Here is a 7,765-nt window from a genome sequence, read left to right on the forward strand (position 1 = left end):
AGGAAGTGGTAGTTTTCAAGTGAACAGCTCCTTTTCCCTTTAGTTCAGTGGAGATTGACAATTCCAGGGCTGGAATGATCCAAGTGATTCTAGTGAAGGTGTGTAGAGTTTAAAAACACAGTGGAGCACTCCCTGTGTTACCACATGACATCACAAGTTGGAACAGAGTGTTTTCTGTTGGAGAGAAGAGCTCAGTGTAAATGTGCAGTTTTTGTGTGTTAAAAGTCTTCGACAGAGACCAGTGTGATGTAGGACAGTTAAAGTTGGTGCTGAGTAACCCTGGTCAGTTTTGGTGACGCAGTTTTGACACAAACAGAATCAGGGGGTTTCCAGACGCTGCTGCACCTGTTCACCCACATCTCACTCAGCACTAGCACTAGCATTAGCACTAGCAGGAGCGGCATGTTTCACGTTCACGGGACAAACTCCACACATAAAGGCCTCACTAAATGTCGGAGAACTGAACCACAGACCTCATCACAGTGACGCAGGACTGCAGCCTTTTTCTGACCCCAATATTTTTACTCTTACTGGAGTAACATATAGTACAGTGTAACAGTTCTCTTACTTGAGTATATTGTACAGTGTAACAGTACTCTTATTCAGTAATATATATACTTCCTACTTGAGTAAAAGTTCTTCTTCTTCCTCTGTGAGTGAGTCTGAAGTGACTAAATCTTTCTGTGACAATAGAATTCAGTGATTTGAACATGTGTGTTTCTTGCAGTTCCTTCACATCTGATTTAGTTTGTCTCATTTCTGTGTCTGTCCCACAGACTGTAGATATAAATCAGGCATGTCCAAACTATGGCCCGTGGGCCCTCAGACAAATTTTTCTTGGCCCTCAGGATTCCAGGAGAACTGGCCCAAATTACCTTGTATCAATTATAATGAACTTTTTACTGCAAGTTTTTTGAAAATCTAACTTGATAAAGTCAATATTTAATATATTTCATATTTCATATTTAGTGTGTGGTTTTAAGGATCTTAGCATGAATAAAGTCTAGGTTCATTCTAACATGTTTAAACATGCACATATTTCAATTATTCACTGTATTGAACTCCAGTCTACAGTCCACGATCAGCCGTCTGCTTCATCTGTGTTTAGATATGTGGCCCTTGATGAAAAAAAGTTTGGACACCCGTGATATAAATGGACATATCTAACACGTCTCACTCGCTTAGTCCACTTCTTTATACAGTCTGTAGTCTGTGCTTTGACAATACCAGATTTTGTGACTTTTGTCCTTCAGATTACATTCACTTCAAATTATAAATCAGATGTTTTGCCCTGACAATTACTCTTCTTGAGTAGAAGTTCCCCCCAAGTACTCTCTTGCTTTTACTATTCTGGCACTACTTTGTATATGTACTTAAGCCAAATTGTTTTGAAGTAACTCTTGTCTTACTTGTACACACTTTAACCGCAGTGTGACCTGAGCCTGTCTTTTATCAGAGTTCTTAGTTGACCCTGTGTGTGTCATGAGGACAGGGTCAGTGTGCCCTGCCACCACTACAGCCCTGTGCTCCTTCAGCTGCTCACATCAAAAAAACAAATCAAACTTTATTTATAGAGCGCTTTTCATACAAAAATGCAACACAAAGCTCATCGCCCAGCACTGTTTTACTCCACTACATGTGGATCAGTCACTGAACTTTTACATTACATAGATGAACTAGTATATGTCCTAGTATATGTCCTTGTGTATGTCCTAGCATATGTCCTTGTGTATGTCCTAGCATATGTACTAGTATATGTCCTAGTATATGTTTGGTATATGTCCTAGTAAATGTACTAGTATATGTACTAGTATGTCCTAGTGGCCATACTGGCTTGTCAAAGCCTGATCTCTCTGATGGGGAGAGAGACATTGGGAAAATCAGGAGCCACAGGGGGGCGCCAGGCACAAAAAACTGTCCTTAGGCCAGACACTTCACCCATTTTGCCTAGTATGAAAGTGAGGTGTGTGTGTGAGTGATGGTGGTGGTCTGAGGGACCAATGGCGCTGATTATCATGGCAGCCACACTTCAGTCAGTCTGCCCCAGGGCAGCTGTGGCAGACCACCATACCCAGTGGGTGGGGGTGGTGGTACATATACTAGGACACTTGTACATGTCCTAGTATATATACTAGTATATGTAGTAGTATATGTATAGTACATGTAGTAGTATATGTAGTAGTATATGTACTAGTATATGTAGTAGTATATGTATAGTACATGTAGTAGTATATGTATAGTACATGTAGTAGTATATGTAGTAGTATATGTATAGTAGATGTAGTAGTATATGTAGTAGTATGTAGTATGTATAGTATGTAGTAGTATATGTATAGTACATGTAGTAGTATATGTATAGTACATGTAGTAGTATGTATAGTATATGTAGTAGTATATGTATAGTACATGTAGTAGTATATGTAGTAGTATATATATAGTACATGTAGTAGTATATGTATAGTACATGTAGTAGTATATGTAGTAGTATATGTACTAGTATATGTAGTAGTATATGTATAGTACATGTAGTAGTATATGTAGTAGTATATGTATAGTACATGTAGTAGTATATGTATAGTACATGTAGTAGTATATGTAGTAGTATATGTACTAGTATATGTAGTAGTATATGTATAGTACATGTAGTAGTATATGTAGTAGTATATGTATAGTACATGTAGTAGTATATGTATAGTACATGTAGTAGTATATGTAGTAGTATAAGTCCCGTGACAGGAGGCTCGGAGCTGCAGTGAGCTGGAGAATCATGAGTTGGTTTTAATTGTGTCACACATCTGTCACACAGATGAATCATACAGATACTTCAAGTGGATTTAAACACTTTTTCCTCTGCTAAAGTGTGTACATGGTGTTTGAAGAACATTATCTTCTGTTCCTAGTCATGTTTAAGCACTGTTGTGTTGCCTCCAGTAGCCACTGCAATTCCAAGTACTACATGACATCACACAGGACTGCCATGAAGCGACAGATGTGTCTGATTCCAAACACCTGTCTGGACTTTGAATGAGGAAGAGCAGAACAATGTGATGTTGGACTCCTGCACTGACTCAGCTAACACAGCAGCCATCTCAGGGCTCTTACACTTTTCAAACCCGCTGTGGCAAACACGTTTCTTTTAATGAGGCTAACATTAGCATGATGTGGCTAAGATTAGCTAACATGAAGCAAATAACATCTGCGGCTAACCTCAGTATGTGACTAATGCTCTCTGTGGTTAACCTTAGCATGTGGCTAATGCTCTCTGTGGTTAACCCATGGCTCTATAATAAACCTGGATAAGCCCCTCCCCCTCTGTCCCGGCTCCAGACAGACTAGTGGTCGCTCCAGGTACTGCAGCTCCTTGAGGAATTCTCCCACAGAGCGATGTATTTTGGGAATTCAAACTGCCCATGTTCTGACAGGGCACCCGGCTTTCACAAAGGTCGGATTTTGTAGGATTCTTTTCTATTTTCACAACATAAACTTTTTTAATGGTTTAAAACCTCAAAGCTTGTGAAAGTGATCTTTGTCAGACTACTGTTCTGAGCTCACGCTAACTGCTCTAGCAGCTCTTGCTCTGATTGGGCCAAATGTTCCACGCCGTTACAGACGTCACACGAGGGGGAGGAGCTAGGAAGGAAATGTGAAAGTGAATTATTTTTTTTTGCTCCCATGAGCCAATGAGCACAGGCCACTGAAAACAATACAACACCATGTTGTGTTCAGCTTCAGATTTGATTAGAGTTCTAAACCTTAGCATGTGGCTAATGCTATCTGTGGTTAACCTTAGCATGTGGCTTAGCATGTGGCTAACCTTAGCATGTGGCTAACCTTAGCATGTGGCTAACCTTAGCATGTGGCTATCCTTAGCATGTGGCTAACCTTAGCATGTGGCTAACCTTAGCATGTGGCTAACCTTAGCATGTGGCTATCCTTAGCGGTGATGTGGGGGTGAAACAGGAGGACGATTCAGTGTCACACGTCAAAAATGTGACACAGGCAAATTCCACTTTATAAATAACTCCACACTGTCACTGCGAAAAGACGAGAGGAGCAGAGAGGCAATGACAGACAGAGAGAGGGGTGTGTACTCCACACTGTCACTGAGACGACAGAGTTTGTACAGAGGACAGAGAGAGACTGAGAGACAGACAAAGAGAGAAAGCACATGTTTAGGTGTATTTAGGTGTTATTAGGTGCTGTTTATTTGTTTTTAGGTGTTGTTTCGTGTTGTTGATGTGTTGTTAAGTGTTTTAGGTGTTTATAGGTGTTGTTTAGTATTGTTAGGTCTTGTTTATGTGTTTTTAGTTATTGTTTTGGTGTTTTTAGGTGTTGTTTAGGTGTAGTTAAGTGTTGTTTAGGGTAGTTAGGTGTTGTTTAGGTGTTGTTAAGTGTTTTTAAGTGTTTTTAGGTGTTGTTAAGCGTTTTTAAGTGTTTTTAGGTGTTGTTTAGTGTTGTTTAGGTGTTCCTAGTTGTTTGTGAGATTGGACCTGTGCTTTGTCAGGTCACATCCTCTGTGTCTGTCAGTGGTTCAATCTCCATGTCCACCAGTGTCCACACAAACACTCATTGTGTCTCTGTCACAAACACGTGCGACTTTAAAATGTCTGGGAAAGAGCAATACACAAATAAAACACTTCTGAGACGGCTCTGTGGAGAGGCGAGCTGGCTCACAGCAAGAATGTATGTTTTTAAGCTATTTGTAAAGATAAGTTTAATGTCATAACAACAAGCGAGGCAATCATCTCCATGGAGACAATATCCTCCAGCAGAAAAGTTCCACAGTGCAGCTTTAACTGTATAAATGCTCCTGTTTGTATTTGTATGAGACTGAGACCAGCTCCTCAAAATAACACCGAGAGTGTGAACGCATCATCAGAGAGAGAGAGAGAGAGAGAGAGAGAGAGAGAGAAAGAGAGAGAGAGGGAGGATTAAGAGAGAGGAAGAAAAGGAGAAGAGAGGGAGAGGATGGAGAAAGAGGAGGAGAGAGGGAGCAGGTGGAGAGAGAGGAAATGAGAGAAGAGAGGTACAAGGTGAAGAGAGAAGAGGAGAGAGGGAGAAGAGAGATAAGATGGAGAGAGGAGGAGAGAGGGAGAGGGTTAAGAGAGTGGAAGAAAGAGGAGGAGAGAGGGAGAGGATGGAGAGAGGAAAAGAGTGAGAGGGTGGAGAAAGAGGAAAAGAGTGAGAGGGTGGAGAAAGAGGAAAAGAGTGAGAGGGTGGAGAGAGAGGAGAGAAGGTGGAGAGTGAGGGTGGGAGAGGAGGAGAGAGGGAGAGGGTAAAGAGAGAGAAAGAGAGGAGGAGAGAGGGAGAAGAGGGAGGAAGAGAGGGAGAGGGTGGAGAGAGGAAAAGAGCGAGAGGGTGGAGAGAGAGGAGAGAAGGAGGAGAGAGAGGAGAGAAGGAGGCGAGAGAGGGTGGAAAGAGGGAGAAGAGAGTGGAGGAGAGAGGGAGAGGGCGGAGAGAGAGGAGAGAACGAGGAGAGAGATGGTGAAGAGACGAGGAGAGAGGGAGGGAGTGAAGAGGGAGGAGGAGATAAGGAGAGGGTTAAGAGAGAGGGAGGGGAGAGGGTGCAGAAAGATGAGGAGAGGGGGAGAGAGAGAGGGTGGAGAGATTAGGATAGAGGGACAAACTGAGGTGTGAGAGTAAGACACAGCGGAAGAGAGGAAGAGAAAGAAGACAGGGAAAGAGAGAGAGGGATAAGGAAGAGGGAGAGGGGAGTGTGAAGTGAAGGTGATGAAATAGAGAAGGACACAGAGGGAGAGAGGGAAGTGAGAACAAGAGAGAGAGAGAGAGAGAAGGAAGGGGGTGAGATAACAAAGCAGAGAGAACAAGAGGGGCAAAGAGAGGAGGAGGGGAGGGTGAGAAAGAGAGAGTGAGTGTGTGAGAGAGAGAGAAAGAGAGAAAGAGAGAACGAAGGAAGAGCGAGGGAATGAAAAAGAAGCGTGAGTAAGGATTGGAAAATAAATAGAAGAGAGAGAGGTGTGCGAAGAGACGAGTAAGAGAGAAGGAAAACAGAGAGAGAGAGAAGGGGGTGGAGACTAGAGCGGAGAGAGAGAGGGAGGAGGAGGAGGCGAGAAAGGAAAAACCTCCACCAATAGCGTCGCCTCTGCTCTCTCCTCCTCCTCCGTGAGTGTAGGAGCATCTCTCTCTCCTCCTCTTCTCATCTCTCCATCCCACCTGCGGCGCTCACACGTGTCTTTACTCCCTCATTTACGGTCGCGTTTGTAGACCTCCGCTGAGTTTTTCCCGTCTTCCCCGTGCGATGCCGAGGTTAGAGCCGGGCCGGAGGAAGAGGAGGGGGGCGTGAGGACGGGACATGCCCTCAGACACAGCTCGATTCGGGGGATCACCCTGGAGCCGCGTCCTGGAGGGAGGACCAGACATGAAGCAGGCGAGTCCAGGAGGAGGAGCGGGGTTTTTTTTGGGGGGGGGGGTATAGATTCCGGCTCTGGGTGGGTCTGGATTTGGGGAAAAAAAATATCGAATAGTGTTTTATTCTGATAGGAATCGTGATTGTGATTTGGTTTGGCGGATAATGGATTCAGTTCAAAGTTCACGTCCAGGAGAATCGACAAAAAGACTGAAATCTGAAGTGACAAACTAATGCAAGAGTCATTTTTCAGAACACGTTTGTGCAGATCAGATGCTTTTATTCACAATAACTCAGGAGATTTTGTTGTTTGTGGAGGAAATGTTTGAACTTCAACATCTGCAAACCATAAACTGCAGTGTTTGGTGTTTGGATTCTAATCTAGGTGATCATAAAATGTGCAGGAGACAGGTCAGAATCTGCGATATAACTGTTTACAGATGTTTTGACCTGGTTTATGGTTCATATCTTTGTAATTCCTCGGCCTGTCCACATGAAACAAAAACTGGCACACAGTTTTGCGTCTTCTCTGTCAGGAGAAATCAACTTTTTTGATGTCATTATTCAACCCCAAAGACGTGATTGTTTCAGCTGAAAGGGCTTTAAGACGTAAGATTCATATGACAAGTTTGCGGAGCTGATCCCAAACAAGAATGAGGAGGAGGAACATTTGTGGAGCAGAAGTTTGGAGATTAGTAGTTAGTAGTTATATAGACACCTGCTCCATCTGAAAATATGACATCAGACATAATACATGAATTCTTAATCTCAGTAGAACTTATTTGGTTAAATAATAAAATGAAATCTTGTGATACAGATTATTGGATACACTACAATATTTCAATCAGACCTATTCAGTTAAATTGACTTCAGATCTTTTATCCACGTTGTAGTCGTTTTTCATTAACCTCTGAAGTTGTATTTAGACTGATTTGTGTTTCATGTTTGAGTCGTCTTTATTCTCCTCCCTTCATCATCACTCTGCTGGTTCACACCCAATGTGACGTACACATTTCCTTCTCCAGTTTGATGTTCTAAATCGTTGATATTCGTAGGTTTGGGCAGCGTCGTGTCGTCATTTTGATCCAAATGTAAAAAAAAAACAACTCTCTGCTTTAGTGTGATGTGCAGCTCTCCACGGGAGGGGCCACAGCCTGCGGCGCTTTGTTGTCATGACGTTCACAGAGATGTCAGCTCCCACTGGACACCACAGTTTTGGAACGCAGAAGTCAGAGCGCTTGTTTGTGTTATTAAGTTGTTTTAGATCAATGTTGTGATTTAAAATGTCACAATTCTAACAGAATGATCCACAGGGTCATAGATTAGAACTCTAGAGCAAACACAAGCACACAATTGTAATATTTCAAGAGTAAACCGCATGTTTCAGAATAATGAAAA

The sequence above is a fragment of the Boleophthalmus pectinirostris genome, unplaced genomic scaffold (assembly GCF_026225935.1).
Source record: "Boleophthalmus pectinirostris isolate CB_2022bp ecotype Guang Dong unplaced genomic scaffold, ASM2622593v1 HiC_scaffold_1, whole genome shotgun sequence".
Taxonomy (NCBI): domain Eukaryota; kingdom Metazoa; phylum Chordata; class Actinopteri; order Gobiiformes; family Gobiidae; genus Boleophthalmus; species Boleophthalmus pectinirostris.